The sequence below is a fragment of the Triticum dicoccoides genome, chromosome 4B (genome assembly GCF_002162155.2).
Source record: "Triticum dicoccoides isolate Atlit2015 ecotype Zavitan chromosome 4B, WEW_v2.0, whole genome shotgun sequence".
NCBI classification, from domain to species: Eukaryota; Viridiplantae; Streptophyta; class Magnoliopsida; order Poales; family Poaceae; genus Triticum; species Triticum dicoccoides.
The window spans coordinates 259,833,780-259,855,868 of record NC_041387.1 but is presented as its reverse complement, the minus strand read 5'-3'; positions in this window follow the sequence as shown (position 1 = coordinate 259,855,868).

The window sequence follows — 22,089 nt, the reverse complement described above, 5'->3', positions numbered from 1 at the left end:
CCTGAGCACCGCTGCCCCGTTCCCTGGGATCCCCTTGTGAGCCACCCACCGTTTCCCCTGTCCTCCTCTTCTGTGCGTCGCGCTCACGCCCACTCTGTCCCGCACGCATCCATGCACCGCACCGGCGCGGCCCGACCCCCTCCGCCCGTGCCCCACCTTAACCTCCACCGCTCGGGCCTCGTCGGTTCTGCCTCTGCCGCCCGCGAGCCGCCCCGCGGCCTCCTCCCGCTTGCGCCTGCCATCTTGGCCGCACGCACCCTGCGCCACAGGAGCACGCCCGACCGGCCCCTAGCGCCGCTCGCGCGCCCCGCCTGCCGCCTCTGCTCCCCCTCGCCGTGAGCTGTTGTTGCATTGTTGCCGCTGCAAGCTACAAGCCCCCCTGCTCCCCTGCTACCGCGCACGTGTGCCCGCGCCCCACCTTGCTGTAGCCGCCGCGTGCTGCTCCCCTCGCAGCCCGGCTCCCCGCGCCATCGCCCGCTTTCGCTCCGGCCACCCGTCCGCCGCCTCCCTCGCTCTGGCCGCCGGTGCCGGCATGCGCGTCCTCGGCGCCCAGCGCCTTTTAGGCACACACCTAGATGTGCTAGCACACGTGGCCCCGCTAGCGCCCGATCCGCTAGGTCCCCTGGGGCCAATGACAGGGGGCCCTGCCTCTAGAACATAAAAAAAGAGAATGAAAAAAAAGATAAAAAATAATATAAAGAACTAATAATTAAATTAATTAATTAATTAATTAATTAAGTAAATTAATTAACCTAATTAATTGTAATTAATAAACCTAATCATTTTAGTTAGACTAACTAAACCTGATTAGGTAGTCTTAGTCTATGACATGTGGGGCCCTCCTATCAGTTTTACGCAGTCAACGGTCAGAGTTGACCGCTGACATCATACTAACATCATGCCGATGTAGTAATTCCATTTCCAAATTAAATTAATACTAATAATTTATAAATTGATTAAAACTTTGAAAATTAATATAAAATAATCTGTAGCTGGGATGAAAGTACTTTGTACATGAAAGTTGCTCAGAACGAAGAGACGAATCCGAATACACAGACCGTTCATCAGCCACACGTTCGTAGCATAGGGAACGTGCAACATTCTTGTCCATCTGCCATGCTATAAAATCGGGTCGTGATCACTTGGGAGGTGATCACGGGTATATATATACATACATACATACATACATAATATTCAAGTGGTGACTAAAGTTGGGTCGGCTCCTAGAGTACCCACAAGTGTTTCAAAGATGGGGGCTGAAGGGGCAGGTGGTTCCATCCAGGTAGTGATGGGCCTGGGTTCCCGATAGTCCCTAATGGGTACTCTATGGTGGAGTGACAGGGCAAGTTGAGACCACCTAGGGTAGAGGTGGGCCTGACCCTGGTCGGCGTCCGCAGTTACTTCAAAATAACACGCTTATCGAGATCTTGGTGAACTTACCATCTACTCTCTTCTACATGCTACAAAATGGAGACTGCCAGAAGCGTAGTCTTCGATAGGACTACCTATCCCCCTCTTATTCTGGCATTCTGCAGTTTAGTCCACCGATATTGCCCCTTTACACCGATACCCATGCATATGTAGTGTAGATCCTTGCTGCGAGTACTTCGGATGAGTACTCACAGTTGCTTTGCTCCCTCTTTTCCCCCTTTTTCCTCTTCTTCTTGGATGCCGCAACCATACGTTGGAGCCCAGGAGCCAGACACCACCGTTGACGACGACCCCTACTACACCGAGGGTGCCTACTACTACGTTCAGGCCACTGACAACAAGGAATAGTTTAGGAGGATCCCAGGTAGGAGGCATGCGCCTCTTTCATTCTGTATCCCCGTTTGTGCTAGCCATCTTGTGGCAACTTGTTTAACTTATGTCTGTACTCAGATATTGTTGCTTCCGCTGACTCGTTTATGTTCGAGCACTTGTATTCGAGCCCTCGAGGCCCCTGGCTTATAATATGATCCTTGTATTACTTATTTTAGTTTTAGAGTTATGTTGTGATATCTTCCAGTGAGTCACTGATCTTGATTGTACACATGTGCGTGCATGATTAGTGTACGATTGAATCGGGGGCATCACAGGTTCGCTACTACCCACGATGATTAGACCGGACTCGTTTATTTTCTTTTCAAGTTGGTTCTCAACTTCAGCCTTGTAGATTTTGAAGTACTGTAGAGCCTCATCCTTAGTATTTAACAAATAAACGTAGCACAGTCAAGTGGAATCATCAATCAATGTCATGAAATATTTCTTTCCACCTTTAGTCAACACACCATTCATCTCGCACAGATCTGAACATATGAGCTCTAGTGGTGCTAGGTGTCTCTCCTTTAGATACTTGTAAGGTTACGAGGTTGCTTAGCTTGCACACACAAATTGTACTTAGAGCCTTTGGCTAAAGTGAAACTTGGGATTAAATCCATCTTGGCTAGCTGTATCATATAACCCAAGAACTTGGCGAATGCTTTTGACAATCCCAACATCTGTAGTTTAGTATTCCTGTTGCCACAGATAAAGAAAGAGCATGATTACTAAAATAATGGCACTAGTTGAAGCAACTTTATTTTCAAAACGAGAAACAATTGCGATAGAATAGCTTCATTAAAAAATACAATGTTAGCACAATATGACAAAGCACGATCATGTGGATAAAGGACAGTACTGACCTATGTGAGATGAATTTGGGAGATCAAGTTATTCTTCAGGTCCCCGTATCTTGCCACGAAGGCAATTCATTGACATCTATTAACAACCTCAGTGTGGCAGTATAAGGAGGGGCATCGACTCATTCCAATCTCTTTTTTATGCAGTTCAACTAAAATTATGGCGCCCTCCATGGCATGAGGGACCGCAACACCTCGATGGTCGGCGTGATGGTCTCAACTAGTTCAGTGCAGATGCTATGTTATTGATGCAGTGCACATGGACTTAATTCTGCCAGATACACCTTCTACAAGTTATCTATAGTGGAAATGAAATGGTACCTAAGGCAGTAGCTCTATTTTCAATGTATTATTACTTCATTTTATTAGTGATAATAGCGGTGCCAAAACATTGCCTCAGATTGTTAGTGGCATTAAATCAAGATGCAAAAACAATATCTTTATTGCTTTCTCATAGCAGTACCAAAACAGTAGCACAAGATAACTAGCTGGATGAAGAGTCAAAATCAACCAAAAAGGAACATACACGGTCATGGCAACCATAACTGAGAGAGGGGCCCTACACCGCCACGACGGTAGGCCTGATGGACTCAGCTAGTTCAAGACTCAATTCTCCCAGATACGCCTTATGCAAGTGGTGAACCTGCAGCTCCACTCGAATGATTCAATTCATGCCTCCTTTTTGTGTAGTTCACCTAAAATGAAGCAATGTTTGCATTATGCAGCTAGCAAGAAGTACTTGGTCTCATGAGCTGGCAGATTCTTTATTAGTTGCACTAAAATTGAGCAATATTAAGGTTGGTTGTCATGCTCATGCATGGTGCAACTATAATTTGCTTATCCTTTTGCGCAGTTCCACCAAAATCAAGTGCCATTGTGGTGATGGTGGTGGATAATCTTGCGAAGGAAAATAAACTGTTGCATGAGATTATCGGTAGAGTTAGCCAAAGAGGTTAGGAATTCGAATAATCCCTTGCGTAGTTCTACTAAAATCAAGAGACGTCGACCATGTGACATTTTCGTAGAACTGCACAAGATACTCTTTCAAAGAAAGCCTTTTGTCACTACTGCAAGATGCTGCTAACATGACACTATGATCAGAGACCCTTCGACAAAACTGTGTGCGATGCATTAATCGCAAACAGTGATGTAAAAGAAACCATCAAAAGAGATGCAAAACGTTTGCGATGGCGGATACATCAAACACGGTTCAGAACTTAGTTGCATGTGCGACGCGAGGCATATAGTTCAGTTTAGTAGAACTTTTTGCGATGAGGCAGTAGAACAGAAATGGGCGGCCAGATGAAGGTGTGTGCGATATACGACATACAGTTCAGTCGGATGAACTGTTTGTGATTAGGCAGAACAAAAGAAATGGTCAGCCATATCAATATGTGTGCGATAGAGTGCAAACAGTTCACTCGGATGAACTGTTTGCGCTGAGCCAAGATAATAGAAACGGTTCAATTTAACAAGATGTGTGTGATATGCGACAAACAAGTCTATAATCAGAAATGTGTGCGAAGACCGATAATAACACAAACGATTGCTGCTAATAAAACGTGTGCGTTGTGCGTTGGGGTTGCATAAAGAACAACAATACACACACACACATACACACACACACACACCCTTATAAGGACATGGTTGCATAACCAAATTAAACATCCAATTACATAGGTGGCTACTACACACATGACATTTGCACACACCAAAGTAAACTATTACATGCATATTCACATAGGTGGCTGCTATACACATGAAATTTCCACACACAAAAGACAACTATATATTTCATGCATAATTAACTAGGATAAACAATCATCAGATCATCATCTACTTCTTGTGATGCTTGCCGCTACTACTCTGCTTGTGGCTCGATCTAGCCTCACCAATTTTGGTAATGAGGCACTTCCCCATGTCAACGATCCGCTTGTGCATCTCGTACACACTCTTGGCCACGAACCTGAGGTGAAGTTTATACAGTTGGCCCATCTAGGCTCCTGCCAGGATACGGGATGTGTTCTGTTGGCATCCTGCTTCATCTTTTCGTAGCATGGCTCGATGATCACCCAGGCGAGTTCAACCAGGGAGTCCTTTGTGCTGCCCCAAACCCTATAGTGCTCATGGATTTCGACAAGTTTCTTGTAGGCCAAGCCCGTAACCCAGAGCGCTTTTACATCATTTGTGTTTTCCATCATAGCGAACTTGTAGTTGGTGCTGTTGACAAACCTGGCGAAACGGACGCAAGGCTCCGTGGCCATACAATAGTGGTAGATGAGGACATGATGGCGCACACAAAACTGGGCAGCGTCAACCTTTTGATCTTTGTCGGGAAGACCGGCGGTGTACTAGAGGTCGATGCCGACAAACTTGTACTTGTCTCCAGCAAGCAACTGCTCCACAGTGTTGATGTATTCCTCCACCACGGCCGGGTCAATGGTGTACACCATCCTGAGATCTGTCTCCGTCGCGTGGGTCTCGACTTTATGCTCGCCGAACTCCATTGGAGCACCGCTAGATATCCTCTCTGTATGTGTCGTCGTGGGTGTGCTTGTTGTTTTGTGGGGTGAGATCGAAAGGTTGAAGAGACTAAGGTTATAATGGCCGCGAGAATTAAGGGGGAAGCCAGGCGGACTGGAATATCCACACACCCGAATGGAAGTTCTAGTTTGTAGCGCGTAACTCCATCGTGCTACACATAACTGCATCATGGCGACGCGCGTGGCGCAACCGCATGCATATGGCCCCCCAAGGTGATCGTGTGCAGGCCCCAACTGCTGGCAGAGCGCACGCGCAGGGACGCGAGCAGAGCGCTCCACGACGCCTCAACAACGAGCAACCATATATATGCATATAGCTGTTGAACATGCAAGGAAAAGTTGTCCACAAGCCGAGCGCGTGGAGGTACGCGAGAAGAGCGTGTCGCGGCGCATAGCGGTGAGCACAACACGCTGCGACGCCTAACGGTGAGAAGAGCACGCAGAGGGACGCGAGCAGAGGCTGGCAAAGTGATATATGGCAAATAAGGCGAACTATGCGAGTGATGGCGGAGACATCAAGCACAAATCAGATTAGAGTTGCGTGTGCGATACGTGGCATACAATTGATCCATCCTAGCTATTTGTGATGGAATGTCGTGTGTGTTGTGGGCAAACGCTTCCTGGTATATAACCGTTTGCGATTGATGAATTCGTCACCGACGGGTTACCTAGTGTGGTCCCTGTGTGATGTGATATGCTTTGTCTGTAGAACCTCTATGCTCTGTGTCCAGAAGAACAACATATATATACTTGTAATAGGACATGGTTGCAAGACCAAATTAAACATCCAATTATGTTATATAACAAATACCATAAATATTGCAAGGTTCAAATTCTAGCACTACAAGGCCCAAATTCAAAGATTACAAGGTTCAAACTATTCTGACACATAAAATTCATCTTCTTCAGAATATTTTTCATGCATTATTTCTGCAAAAGGACCAGCCACCGAGAAGTCATATAGCAGCTCGATAAAGTGATTTCCGAATAATATGTCATATGAAGTTACAATATGAAATTCAGCTTGTGCAGAGCCTTTTCCATCCAGCTATAGACGCATGCGTTCCTATTTTATTAGTTAAATCCTACTTATAAACCAAGACGGTGGTATAGTAGGTAATTAAATCACAATTTTATTAACCATATGTGAATGTGTCCTTTCATCCTCCTCTCGCATGTCTTGTCACCCCGATGCCGCAGACGGTTTCTAGTGCAAGCTTGAGCAGCGCACGGGGGCGTTCTTTTGGCCAAACGATGGTGAGCCCGTTCCCGCGCAACAGCGCAGGTTCCCGTGCAAGCTTTCCGCCCGACTCAGTGAAATCTCCCAAAATCCCAATGCTTACCAGCCTACTATATAAACCCTCACGGCCGGCGACACCTGCGTTGCATTTTTCCCTCCCTCCCTATAGCTTATCTCGTCTGCTTCTCCTACAATAGGCATGGCATTGGTCCATCGTTGTCGCTCAGCCACTCCGCCGTCATCATAGGACAACTCCAGCTAGGAGGCTACACCACGGCAGCGGCGCAATCCCCCTCATAGTGTAGTGCGCGTGGGATCCCAATTAGGTGTGTGCAAAACACCCACCACACGCTCCGCCGCCGCTGTCCGTCGGCAGCTGTTGCCGGCCGCCGGTTCCGCCACACCACCGTCGAAACCCAGGGCCATCGTCCGCTCCGCCGCTGCGCCCCGAAGGCGGGAGGTGGCCGTCATGGCTGTCGGTGTCAAAACAAGCAGATCTCAGGTAGGGGGGCCCAAGCTATGTGCCTAAGGATCGATGGTAACAATGGGCAAAGGGACACAATGTTTACCAAGGTTCGGGCCATCTTAAAGGAGGTAATACCCTACTTCCTGCTTGATTATATTCGATGAGTATAGGGGTTACAAGAGTTGATCTACCTCGAGATCATAGTGGCTAAACCCTAGACAGTCTAGCCTATGAATATCATGATCCCCTCTTTAGGCTAAGCCCACCAATTTCTATAGACACCGGAGGGGCCTAGGGTTGTACAAAGTCGGTTTACAGGAAAGGAAATAGTATATACAGACAACTAATCTTGTTGTTCATGTATACAGGAGTCCTATCCGGACAAGGGAGGTGTCTTTCTTCCTTTATCTTGAGGGCCCATCAGTCCGGCCCATGTTGAATAGGCTGGACGCCCGAGGACCCCTTAGTCCAGGACTCCCTCAGTAGTCCTTGAACCAGTCTTCAATGACGACGTGTTCGGCACACGAATTGTCTTCGGCATTGCAAGGCGGGTTCTTCTGTTGAACACTATACATCAACTTTACCTTCATAAAAATAACTATATCCAGCTTTGTATAATTATCACTACCATTAGCTGCGAAGGTAGAACATATAAAAATAGGAATAGTGTCTTTACTGACAACTTTTTCCGGTGCAGCGTCAGAATTGACTCTTCAGTATTTTGAACTGTTTTCACACTCCTCGTTTCATGTTTCGAGGTCGAACCCCCTTGGCCCGTCTTGTCAAAACAGATATCGTGCCCACTTATTATGGTATTCTCATCAATGGGATTTGGGTAACCCAACCAACCACGACGCACGCTCTCATCTGCCTACTGCCTCTTCCTCCCAATGGTCGAGTTTTAAGGCATAATTGGGGGGGGGGGGCGGGGGTTGGCGTTTCTACCGCCTATAAGAGGGCAAAAGATCCCTCCTTTCTTCCCCTCACCTGCCTACTGCCTCTTCCTCCCAATCTCTCAAGCTCCAACGCCCGAAAAAAGTTTTCATCTTCCTCACCACCACCACCTTTTTCAGCCATAGCTAGCTTGGGCTCCAAGGGCAAGTGGGAGGACTCCTCTGTCATAGAGAAGGACGTGAAGCATCTCTGGGGCGCGGGGTACCTGGCCGCAGACATTGCGCACAGGCTACCCAACGAGGGTAAAATCATCCCCACTACGGCACTCGGCGAAAGGGTTATCTTCCTCCCCCATTTTCTTAGAGGGCTAGGGTTTCCACTCCATCCCTTCGTCCGGGGCCTCATGTTCTATTATGGGCTAGATTTCCATGATCTAGCCCCGAATTCCTTCCTCCACATCTCAGTGTTCATCATCGTGTGCGAGGCTCTACTCCATGCCCCCCCACACTTTGTCCTATGGCTTAAAATCTTAAATGAAGCCGAAGGTGGTCGACGGGAAGCATGCGGAATGTGGCGGGGCCATGATAAGCAAGCTTCCCAACCCCACATGGCCCAAAGGGGCCTTCATCAAGACCATCAAGATCTGGTAGCAGGAATGGTTCTACATCATTGATCCCCGCCATGCCAACTGGGCAGCCATTCCGAAGTTTAGATCCGGACCCCCCACGAGGCTCACTTCATGGACCGCTAAGGGCCTTGACTGGGGGTCCCAGCTCGAGGTGCAGACGCTGCAGATGCGCATCACCAATGTGCTAGGAAAAAATGTTGGTCTCACCAATGTGGTGTAGATCATGCTCTTCCGCCGCATCCTCCCCTGCCAACGCCGGGCCTCCCCCATGTGGAAGATCAATACAGAGGAGTCATGGACACTGAAGCGCTTCTTCGGCACAACACACAAAGGAATATGGAAAATGCTTTTCAAGGCCCAGAAGAGCTGGCCTATGGAGACCGATGTCGTCGAGATCAACATCGAGAATTCGGCCACTCCGGTAAGTATTAACCTTTTAGAAGATGTGTCCGATCTGTATTTTTGATCAATATGAATCTTATTAGTTGACTTCTTTACAGGGCTGGACAACAAAGGCGGAAGGGATCAAGAGTCCGGCTTCGTTGCCCAACGACACAACCACTCCCCAGCTGACAGAGATGCTGGTCCCGGCGCCTTACCAGGCGCGAGAGAAGAAGGGCAAGAAGAAGGGCAAAGAGCCCAAGGGCGTCTGTCGGTGTGAAAACCGGCGGATCTCGGGTAGGGGGTCCCGATCTGTGGGTCTTAAGCTGATGGTAACAGGAAGCAAGGGACACAATGTTTACCCAGGTTCGGGCCCTCTCGATGGAGGTAAAACCCTACTTCCTGCTTGATTGATATTGATGATATGAGTAGTACAAGAGTAGATCTACCACGAGATCATACAGGCTAAACCCTAGAAGCTAGCCTATGATGGTTGTGATTATGATCATGATCGGCCTTCTAAAGACCAACCTCTCCGGTTTATATAGACACCGGAGAGGGCTAGGGTTTACACGGAGTCGGTTAAAAGGAAGGAAATACAATATCCGGATCGCCAAGCTTGTCTTCCACGCAAAGGAGAGTCCCATCCGGACACGAGACGGAGTCTTGATTCTTGTATCTTCACGCTCCAATAGTCCGGACGAAGTATATTGTCCGGCTGTCCGGATACCCCGTAATCCAGGACGCCCTTAGTAGCCCCTGAACCAGGCTTCAATGAAGATGAGTTCGGTGTGCAATCTTGTCTTCGACATTGCAAGGCGGGTTCCATCTCCAAATACTCCAAAGTAATTATCGAACACTTAGACTGTGTCCGGATCTGCAAGATGATCTTCACATAGCATAAATCTGATCCACTGGCAATCTTCGTACGTCGTGCCCTTGCATCGTGGCCCGGCCCAACACGGACCGGTGCTTCTTGACCCACCTCGACTCGCATTGCGAGGCAGTTTTATTGGCACGCCCTGCCAAAGCAGAGATCGTGTTCCCCTTATTACGGGATCTTCCATCAATATGGGCGTGCGCAACCCCATGACGACCGTTGGTATGACTCCGTGTGTTTTTAGATAAGCCTCAAGCGGTCACGCTGAGGACTCTTGATATCCCCCCTTTATAAAGGGGCCGAGGCCTACACCTCTTTTCCACCAACCTTGCGCCCTTTCGCATCTCAAGTTCTAACACCCGAGACCCAAACTCAAACACCCCAGATCCTCCATTATGTCCGGACCCAACTCTCAGGGCCAGTGGGTGGCCTCCTCGATCAAAGAGGAGGACATTGCGAGGCTTAGGGAAGTCGGATATCTGACTGCCAACATCCATCACAGGCTTCCAGCTCCAGGGCAGGTCATCCCAACTCCCGAGCCTAATGAGAGCGTCGTATTTGTCGCTCACTTCCTCCGTGGCTTGGGCCTCACCCTTGACCCCTTTGTGAGGGGGCTCATGTTCTATTACGGGTTAGATTTTCACGATCGAGCCCCGGATGCTATCCTCCATATCTCGTCGTTCATCATTGTGTGCGAGGCTTTTCTCCACGTCACTCCACACTTCGGCTTATGGCTCAAGACCTTTAATGTGAACCAAAGATGATCGAGGGGCGACATGCGGAGTGCGGAGGTGCCATAATAAGTAGGAACGCCAATGTCCCATGGCCAGAGGGTTCTTTCCCGGAGGTATCCGATGTATGGCAGCGGAGGTGGTTTTACGCCACGGCTCTCAGAGGCACAAAGTGGGTGGCCGCCCCCGAGTTCCGCTCAGGCGATCCATCACAATTGGCGTCATGGATCGACGTAGGACGGAATTGGGGGCCCGCTAGTGATGTACCAATACTGCAGAGCCGTATCCTGGAGCTTCTTGAGAAGGACATTAACCTTGTCAGCATAATTCAAGTAATGCTAATCCGACAGATGTTGCCGTGCAAACGTCGGCCTCTCCGGATGTGGGAGTTCAATCCAGAGGGTCCGCGGACTATTAAGCACTTCTTCGGCCTGAAGCTCAAAGGGATGTGTAAATTATTCTTCGGACCACAAGTAAAGTGTCCGGACACCACCGAGGATGCGGGCCTAAGCTGCAATCGCCTAGATACCCAAGTAAGTAACCTTGAAACTGGACACTTAGTTTATATTTGTCATTATTCTGAAAATCCTCCGTGGCCAGGAATGGCTCAGCAAGGCAGAGAGAATCAGGTGTCCAGCGCCACTTCCTAAAGGCTCGCCCAGTCCAACCATTGCCAAGATACTTGGCCGGGTGCTCGGCAAAATGCCCTCAGGGAAAGACGAAGGGAAGAACAGAGAAGCCAAACTTCACACACCGCGCATCCAAACCAGGGGAATTGCTACCTCCCCGAAGGAGGATTGTCGGGAAGGCGAGTCTAAAGCCTCTGCCCCGCGTGGGAAGAAGAGGTCCGCCTCCGAAGACTTGGAGACGGAGGTGCCCAAGCAAGGGAAGAAAGCGTCACCACGGGGCCCTGCCCCGAAGGGCGTCCTCACCGTGTCCTGCCCGCCAACAGGCCAGATCGCCACCGAGCCGTAAGTTAACTGTAAATTCGGAGGTACTACTTTTCTCCGAGTACACTAACTAGGATCCATTCTTTGCAGTCTGGCTAGCAGCTCTTCTCAACAGATTTCCTCTTCGGGGGATCTTCCTCCAGAGATGATGGAGAGTGAGACTCCACCAGCCTCTCCGCCTCATGAGGCGGGCGACACCGAGGTGTCGTCACGGAGGAGTCCGGATCTGCCGAAGCGGCCCTGAGCCCGGAGCGTTCAGCTCCCACGGGGGGCGATGAGAAGGGTCCGGCACAGTTCGGTGTCCGTCCAGACATACTGACGGGCCTTCTGGAGCGAGCTGCACTATCGGAAGAGCACTGCTCATTAATGAGCATGGTGCTCAAGAAGATTTCATCCACCACAAGCGGTTTGAATGAAGCATTTACGAGCCTGCTCAGAGGCTTTGAGGTATGTAGTGTAAAATACACAATTTTTTGGCTGTGAGGCACATGCTAGGTGTGCTCCATATGGGTAGTAGCCCCTGAGACTCTGGTTGCCAGCCCTAGGCAGCAAACGGATGATCATATCTTGTAAGTAATGATTGCGCTGTACATATGCGCATGTATCTAAGGGTCCGGCAGCCGACCAGTCCGTTGAAGTTGCCGAACTAAGGAGGCAGATTGGATCTATTGATGCCGATATCTCGCTGGTGAACAAGCGACTGAACGAGTCACAAGGCACGTGTTCTGCTTTCCTTATTATGTTGTATAGGAAAATATGAGAGGGGCATAATATTATGCGACATGTTTGGACTGCAGACGGTGCTGCTGCCATGGACGCCCTGAGGGCGGAACTTGCCCAGGCCAAGGAACAAGCTCGGGCTAGCAATGCAGCTGCCCTAAAGGCGGCTGAAGAGTTGAGAGCCGAACAGGCTGCTCATCGCTGAAGCAAAGTCAAGATAGCCGAAATGGCTGTGGAGTTGAAAAATGCCACCGACTAGTATGAGCTCCTTGAAAAGGAGAATCAAGTTAATTCGGCTGACCTAAACAAGGCACTTAATGCAGCCAAGGAGATGCGGACCAAAATCAGGGATGTGAGGGAGGAGCTTCTCCAGGCCAGAAAAATCGCGACCGGGAGCCCCTACTTATTGCGGATGAAGTTTTTGGATCCGAAGTATGCTCTCCTGGATCGACTCTGGAGTCCTGCAGATGCTTATGCGGACTTGGCAAAGAGTACAGCTGATGCCACCAAGTTTTTCGAGGATCAAGGTGATAAAGAAGTGGAGAAGTTGTTCTGGTCCCAATTCAATGCTCCTGCGCGCCCATTGCCGTTGAGTGAGAAGATGGCTGCCGTGGCGGAACTTCATAGGATGTCCTGGCTTGCCATGCGGTCTGTAATAGACCATCTTTGGCCGAAGGAGCCGAAGCCGGACAGTTATTCTGGTTTGGTGCAACAATTCCTCGGTGTCGTATCCCGGATCGATGCCATGAGGAGGTCGGCATGTATAGAGGGTGCACGGATGGCACTTGCCCGCGTTAAAGCATATTGGACAGATATGGAGGCCACTCTCATTGCGACCCAGAATCTGGCGGGAGGCCAGGATCTGGCCGAGCACTACTTGGAGCAGGTAATAGAAGATGCTCGCTTAATAGAGGCTCAGTACTCGAAGAATGTCATGTTCGAGTGACAACTCGTGTCATTGTAAAAACAATATTATTTTGATTATGAGGCTGTATTTATACTTATTGCCCGAAAGTATTATTTGTGCCTCTTGTGCGTCCGTTTTTATGTATATGTGTAATTCGGAAAGTTAGCAGTCATTGGCTTCAGCCCCCACGCATACAATGCGGGGGTGTTCGCGAAAAATATGCATAATCACACTTGATCCAATGTATTGGTCCATTAAGGAGGTGATCGCACGTCGAACTAGGCAATCATACTATATAGCTGTAACACTTTCACTTAGCCATAGGAGTTTGACGGTGGGGCTACTATGTAGCTCCTAGTACTTTTGCGTGCATCCGAATACGGGCGCATATGTACATGACCGGGAAATGGTCCTTATTTAATGCGGAGGAATCCTAAAGATTCCGGTAAGTCTTCGAGTGGTTGAACAGTCTCTCGATGTATCATGACAGTCAGGTTTCGGCTTTCTCTACTGAGGTGCTAATCCATAATAACCAGGGCACAATCGCAGTAGTTCTCCTTTAGCCGCCTTAGCCGATAAGAACGGAACTTAAGGCGGCAAACCCAGGAGCCAGGCAAACCCAGCATTTGACCAAAGACATGATTCGGAGCTGATGCATATAAGGCCAAACTCATGACGCCGAACACTCCCAAAGGTATTCGGACTTTGTAACAGAAAGTGGGCTGAAGAACGCCCCTTCATTATAAAACCTGTATTTCCAGGTACGTGCATTGGTCTGTCGTGGCAAAATGCCAATAACGGCAGTATCCTCTGTGGGTATAGTACCCATGGGATGTGTAAACAACAAGAGGCAATATAAAAGGTTTACACAGGGGCTTAATCTAAAGAGAAACATTTGTGCTGGTCCCTTCAAGTTCAAGGGGAGATATTTGATGGCGTGGAGATCATCTCCGCAAGCCATATGAAGGTAGAGAAGAAAATCCCCAATCCGGACGGAAGGGTTTGCTGTTCCATCGTATTGTTCAATGTTTACGGGTTTAAACCCTTCTAGAAATTGCTGTTGCATTACTTCATCAGTAAAGCACATAGGGTGTCCGACACCTCTATACCTGGCTACATCGTGATGTAGTTTGAATGGCATCTGTGTTTGGTGCTGACCTCAAAGTTGATTATGTTCATTGCGCCAGGTTTGGTGGCCGTCCTCTCGTGCCGGGGCACGTCCTCTGGATCCATAGATTGATCTGGTCTGACCGGCTTTATTGGCCATGTCCTGATGTAGGTCATAAGTATAGTCTGGCGCCGATGTCTCCCGGCCTCTACGGCGGGGTGGTGTGCGCTGGTGTTCGGCGTGATGGGCCGGTTTGTCCTATCCACGTGGTGGCCGGTCTTTGATCAGCATAGTTGTAGTTCGACGGAATTGGCTCAAGGGCTTCATCATCGAATTGTGGCAGCAGCCTGCACTTGGGACAACACTTTACTGGTCGCTCAAGGCCGTATTCTTCGGCTGCGAGGACCTTAGTCCACCTATCATTGAGCGTGTCCTGTTCAGCTTGAAGCTGCTGCTATTACTTTTTCAGGCTCCATGTGGTGGCGATGAGTTGTCGCTTGAAGCGTTCTTGTTCGAGGGGTTCCTTTCGGACGATAAAATCTTTGTTCCCAAGGCTAACATCCTCTTCGGAGACTAGCATGTAGTTGTTGTCCTCCGAATCTTCATGATTAGCGTATTTGGGGCTGTACTGACTCTCTTCCCTCTCGTCTTGTTTAGACGTGGGCTCGACAGGGTGGTCCTTCGGTGTTCTCCGGGGTTTCATTATCTCCGATGTCAGTAGTGCTATCCTTCGCCCGACGCGATCATGAGCGGCGCCGCTAACACCGGCGCTTTGGTGGTTCGGCGACAGGCTTGTCCTTTCCTGGATCTTGAATGCCATCGTCGTCCATTTCCTCAGGAGTGTCTACCACGTATACATCGCATGTAAAAGGGGCCATCCAACGCGCTGTAGTGGGCAGGTTTTGGCTTTGCTCAACGTCGACATCATCGTCCATACCGTTGATGCCTTTGGAAGCGTAGTCTAGCATGTAGGTTAAATCCTTGACAGTAGCTACTAAGTGGGTGGGGTGTAAAATTCCCCGACCTTAGCCCCCAGCCTATGCTGGGTGTAGTTCGGAGGCGAAGCTTTCGTAATGGAGAGAGATTGCATTAAGCCTAGAGCTTCGTCTAAAAGCGAAAGCTGAATGGGCTTCTGCGGATCCGCGAGGCCGGGCACATGATTGAAGCCGGTGGGGTGTAGACCTTAGTTATTTAGAGTTGTCCTCAAGAGGCGAGTCTGGCTCTCCGATGTCCGTGGGAGTACCGTTTGATTCCGGGGTTACCAATGGTGCGGTCGCGTCTATGTCTTCAGCTGAGAGTTCCATGGTAGGAGAGAGTTCGACGGGGTTGATCCTCCCGTTGTCGAAAAACGTGATCTTCCTCGGATCTAGGCCGAGGCAGCTATGAGTATTGGCCCTTGGACAGGATTTGTTAGTGGATCCGAAGGGCCCTCTTTACGAGGGTAGGGAGCGGCAGTTGGGGCCGCAAATCCTTTAAAGATTAGATCTCCTCGGATATCAGCGACGTAGTTCAAGTTCCTGAACATGATCTAGTGAACAGGGGCGTAGCTGTCGACCTGCTCGAGGCGGCCGGTCGAGTCGGCATGTAGCACGAAGCCCCCGAACACGAAGACCTTTCCAGGGAGAAAAGTCTCCCTGGACACAGTATCGTTGTTGATGAAGAGGTGCGCCATCAATCCTTCTGTTTGACAACACGGCGGAGCTCTCAATGAAAGCATCAATGTCGGTGTCAAAACTTGCAGATCTCGGGTAGGGGGTCCAAGTTGTGTGTCTAAGGATCGATGGTAACAATGGACAAAGGGACACAATGTTTACCTAGGTTCGGGCCCTCTTAAAGGACGTAATACCCTTCTTCCTGCTTGATTATATTTGATGAGTATAGGGGTTACAAGAGTTGATCTACCTCGAGATCGTAGTGGCTAAACCCTAGATAGTCTAGCCTATGAATACCGTGATCCCCTCTCCGGGCTAAACCACTGATTTATACAGACACCGGAGGGGCCTAGGGTTGTACAGAGTCAGTTTACCGGAAAGGAAAAAGTATATACGGACACCTAATCTTGCCGTTCACGCATACAGGAGTCCTATCCGGACACGGGAGGTGGCTTTCTTCCTTTATCTTGACGCCCCATCAGTCCGGCCATGTTGATTAGGCCGGACGCCCAAGGACCCCTTAGTCCAGGATTCCCTCAGTGGTCGCCACCCCACTGTTGGCCACTGTGGCCATCACCCGCTCCACCACTGCGGCCCGCAGGCGGGAGGTAGTGGTCGTCGCTGCCACCCCATCGTCAGCCGCCGTGGCCGCCAGCCCACCATCGACCGCCGGGACCATCACCCGCTCCGCCGCCGCCGCCCGAAGGAGGGAGGCGGAGGTGGAGGCCCGCACATGTGTCAGCGACCTTGCGTGCTACAGCGAGTTCCTAAGGGAGGAGGAGGAGCACCTCATTGAGCATGCAAAGAGCCTTACCTCAGTCGTGGCTGCTGTCGGTGTCAAAACCGGCAGATCTTGGGCAGGGGGGCCCAAGTTGTGCATCTGAGGATCAATGGTAACATTTGAAAAAGGGACACAATGTTTACCCAGGTTCGGGCCCTCTTAAAGGAGGTAAAACTCTACGTCCTGCTTGATTGTATTTGATGAGTATAGGGTTTACAAGAGTTGATCTATCTCGAGATCGTAATGGCTAAACCCTATCTTGTATAGCCTATGAATATTATGATCTTGCCTCCAGCTAAACCCTCCAGTTTATATAGACACCGGAGGGGCCTAGGGTTGCACCGAGTCAGTTTACAGAGAAATGAAATAGCGTATCCGAACACCTAATCTTGTACTAACCGAACATGGGAGGTGGTCTTCTTCCTTTATCTTCACATCCCATCAGTCCGGCCCATATTGAATAGGATGGACGCCCGAGGACCCCTTAGTCCAGGACCCCCTCAGTAGCCCCTGAACCAGTCTTCAATGATGACGTGTTCGGCACGTGGGTTGTCCTCGGCATAGCGAGGCGGGTTCCTCTTCTTGAATATCATACGTTAGCTTCCCTTATAAAAGAAGTGTATCCGGCTCTGTATAGCCAACACAACCCTTAACTGTGAAGGCAAAAGATAAAAATAGGAAGAGTGTCTTTACTAACAACTTTTTCCGGCAGAGCATCACACTTGACTCTTCAGTACTTTGAATCCTTTTCACACTCCCCGTTTCGTATTTCGAGGTCGATCCCCCTTGGCCTATCTTGTCAAAACAGAGATCGTGCCCACTTATTACGGGATTCTCATCAATGGGAATTGGGTAACCCAACCACTCCCGTCGCACATCCTTATTGGGAATACGCGAGGTTTAAGGCTTGAGTGGGGGGGGGGGTGATACGTCTCCAACGTTTCTATAATTTTTGATTGTTCCATGCTGTTATATTATCATTCTTGGAGGTTTTACAATCATTTTATAGTCATTTTATATCATTTTTTGGTACTAAAATATTCACCTAGTGCCTAGTGCCAGTTGTTGTTTTCTGCATGTGTGGAGTCCAATCGCAACAAAACTTTTTGTGGATTTTTTTGGACCAGAAGAGATCAAGTGGGCCAGGAACGCACCTGAGGGGAGCTCTGAGGGGAGCACACCCCACCAGGGCGCGCCTCGTTGGGTTGTGCCCTCCTCGTTGGCCTGCCGCACTACCTCTTTGCTCTATAAATACCACAATATTCCAAAAACCATAGGGGAGTCGACGAAAATCAATCCAGCCGCCGCAACACTACTAGGAAAAACACTACCAGTAGCGTAGGCTTTTTGCATACCAGTAGCATGGGTTCCCGCGCTACTACTATGACGATACATCTAAGTTTTAGTAGTAGTGCGTTTTTTACCCCGCGCTACAACTAAAAAAGTTAGTAGTAGCGCGGTGCCACCCATGCTACCACTATTCCAAACCTACTCTACTACTATCTAACTACTAGTAGTGCCCCATTTACACCTATGCTACTACTATCCAAGTACAAGTATCACCACATCTTCCCCCCACGCTACAACTAACTAACCAAAAATAAAAAAATAAAAATAAAAGTCAGATGCAACATTAATGGACGGAAATCAAGACACGTCCACTGCAAATAAACTAAGTTCACAGAATCATCTAATCACTTGCAACATTCATGGATACAACATTGAACATGTCAACTCGAGATCTCGGAATCCCATTTGACATCAGACACAAACAATTAGACCACTTCTCTAGATGTATCTACCAAGTTTTGGAGTTGAAACATCGGTGGATCCGAGCAGTCCCTCACAGCGGACGGTGGCGTCAAGGTCCTCCACCTCGGCGACCTCCTGCATCGTAATGACCTGGACGATCATCTGTGTGGCACGATCGTCCGGCTTCACGATGAAGTCCGCCTCCGAGTGGTTGAAGAGCATGACGCCCACCAGGCCACGGTAGTCCACGTCGATCACCCGTGCGCCCACGTCGGAAAGGGAAAACTTGTTAGTTGGCGTCCGCATCTGCATCCAGTAGGGTATTTTCTTTCTTTTTAGCACATGCACATGAATCAATAGTAATGCATAATAACAAGAAAAAATAAGCATGAATTCTAATGAAAAAGATCATTCTTTGGGCCAGGTTGATAGTTTCGAGGCACGGGAAAGGATAATATTGGTAGAAGTCTTCATGAACAAGAAAATGGACCGAGATTACTCAAATGACATTCGTTTCACCAACAATGATTAATGACGAGGCATGTAAGATATACCTGAGCAGCATCAGCATACCCTCTGATCCTTGCAAGAACATAAAGGCCAAGGTTCTTAGCTTTCTCCCCTCTGACTAGCACAAGTCCAGCAGCACCATCGATGTACATTGAATAATAAGAATAACACTAGAGTTACACTCAAAGTAAACATTGCTTTGCATAATTTATATTAACCATGGAGAGAGCATAAAAAATGAGCTACAAAATAATCTAGCTTCAGTACACTCTTAAGATGATACATTTACTACTGAAGATATACAACGTAGTGTTGTTGCATACTTCATACAGAAGGTAGTTTGACCATGTAAACATAAAACTACAATGCTACACTAAGAAGTTTTGGAATCTTGGTAACACAGTAATTCTAGAAGAAGCAGATAGAAGCATGTATCCATCTAACATCCAAACTTATCAGGACATCATGACGTTTTAGTTCAAACAATAAATGAAGAAGCAGCCTATATGCTTTTTTCTATAGACAAAATCTCTTGTAGAAGCAATCCATCTATTTATTATGTTATCACTAAAACAATAGGAAAAATGTGCATCTATGCTTAATTGACCATCATCTATACTTTTCTACAAACGAATAGATGGATAGTCAACTATAATTTTCTACAAACAAACCCTCTTGTAGATGCTCCAAAAAGGCAAGACCGGACACATGAAAACTAGCAGAAGCAGATAAAATGTGCATCTACTAACATTCTTCTCATCAGAAGTTTTAGGAGTTCAAGGATAAATCACAGATGAACAAACAACATGCTTATCTGCAAAGAAAAAACACTAGTACTAGAGGTCCCCTGCAGACTACTTTCTTCTAGGGACCTGTGATTTTCCAAAACAAAACAAAAACAGAGAGGATAAGTTCTGTAGTTTCAAGTTCACAATGCCATCTATGTTGAACTGGTTTTGGAATCTAGGTAACACAATAAGTCTAGAAGAAGTAGACAGAAATATGCATGAACCATCTAACATCCAAACATATATCAGGAGGACTTGATGATTCTTTAATCCAAACAATATATGACCAGCTGCCGATATGCTTTTTTGATTCATGCTAAGTCTGAATCCTAGGAGACACCAGCAGCCCAGATAAGATTCTGCGTGACTCACCATAGTTCTAAAAGCTTGTGGCATCGTGCACAATTGGAAATCATAGTCCTGAATCGAGAACACCGCAAGCAAACCGATAGCAGTCCTGAATTGCTAGTCCAGGAGGGAAGTTACGAGGCCACAAAAAAGCTGAATCCCAGGAGGCAGACCAGCAGTCCAAAGCATATTACTCCATGAGCCGATGTTATTCTAAAAGCTTGTAGCATCATGCATGATTGCCAATAACGGTACAGACTATGCACTTGCTTAGTCGATTCTAAACATTGTTGTACATATATTAAAACTAAACCACTAGCAGACCCTATAGAATGGTACACATACTGCCATTTGAAGATAAAAAAGGACCACTCTGTGTGCAACAATTACTACTACTATAGTGGTGATTAACAAGGACCAATGTCACTCTGTATGTCATATGTAATTCTATGGAGTGGAAATGAATTCTCTCTCTCTTTCTCTCTCTCTCTCTCTCTCTCTCTCTCTATGTCGACCATTCTTGTATATGGCACAGGCTTTTATTTTTTTGATCGAACACTGCACAGGATTTTATTTTTTTGATCGAACACATGCTTTTATTTCAAGTGGTGGAACAGGATCATGAATATAAAGCTTTTATTCTCGAGTGGTGGTGGAATGCAATGGAACGGAAATGAATTCAGGCAACACAACACATAGGGCACTCAAGAAATTTGTCTGAATCTTGCTCAGATGCGGGTAGACGCACAGAAGAAATGAAAATTGCACAGGTGGTTTAGGACACGCTGCATGCTGCTACCAAAAAAAGAAATGAAATATGTCTGAATCTTGGGTAGATGCAGGTTTGTGTCAGTAACACTTACAGTACTATCATAATCAATCTGGTTGCCTAATCTGGGTAGGCCACGTCAATTTCACTCATGCATGCAGGCATTGGAACCTCACCTCAGCCTAGTGCATGGATGCATTGTCTCAAACTCTGAATCATCACTATTACTACTATCAATCCAATATCTCGCGTGAACAAAAAACAGTACTACTACAATATGGCTGTAAGAATTTAGTGTTGTGAGAATTCACCGAATGGATAAATCTATTTGTGTATCTGTGTGCTTGCCCCTCCCTTGTGAAATAGGGCATGGTCAAGACACAAAATGTGCAGGCAGGGACAAAAAAAATCACTACTGGAATGTGAAGGAAAGAAACAAAGAATAATAAAATCACTACTGGAATGTGAAGGAAAGAAACAAAGAATAATAAAATCACTACGGCTGAAGAGTTTGTTTCTTCAGGAGGCAGGATGGGTATGCATGTGTGCCTTTGAGTGCATGATGCATGGGTTTCTATATTGTATACACATATATCACTAGCTAGCAAGGACAAGAACAAAATGCTCCCTCACTTTTTTCTTGCTCGTGCATTGAAGCTTCTTCTTAGTAGTAGTATTTTATTTCTCTATCTGAAGAGAAAAACAAGTTTCTTTCTTCAGTGAGATCATCTAGTACTAATACGGAGTGAGTACTTGTTTTTTGTTCAACTATCCATGTATTGATCTCGTCCAGTGATCTTGTGGCTGGCTGGCTAGATTTACGGTGCATCTTCCCTGGGGAGTGTTCATGTGGGACTTATTCGCATGGATCAATGAAAAAAATAGGACACGATGGCCTAGGGTCTTGCTCCAAGCCACATGCCTGGCCTGGTACACATGTTTGACCAGTTCCAGTGAGGGCAGAGCACTCAAGAAATTAGCTCAGCCTGGAACTGCAAGATGAACACGATGTGGATGGATGCACTTACGAAATTGTGCAACGATAGACAGCTGCATTGGATTTAGTTCAGGACACAATGCTACTCAATTGCCTTCCTCCTCAGAACACCTGCGCCCACGAACCTCCCATCCTGCCTTCCTCCTCAGAACACCTGCGCCCATGATAGAAAAAAAAGGTTCAGAATCCTCCACTGCACAAAAAGAAGGAGCATCGAAAGGCAGGTGACGAAGCGGGCCCATGCCTTGCACCGGGCGGCGGCGACGGCGGAGGCCGCCGGCACGGAGAGGGCGGAGGCCATCCGCAGGGGGAGAGAGCTGCAACGTGCGGAGCAGGACAAGGAGGGGGCGAGGGTGATATGGGCAAAGGTGCAGGCCTTGAGGC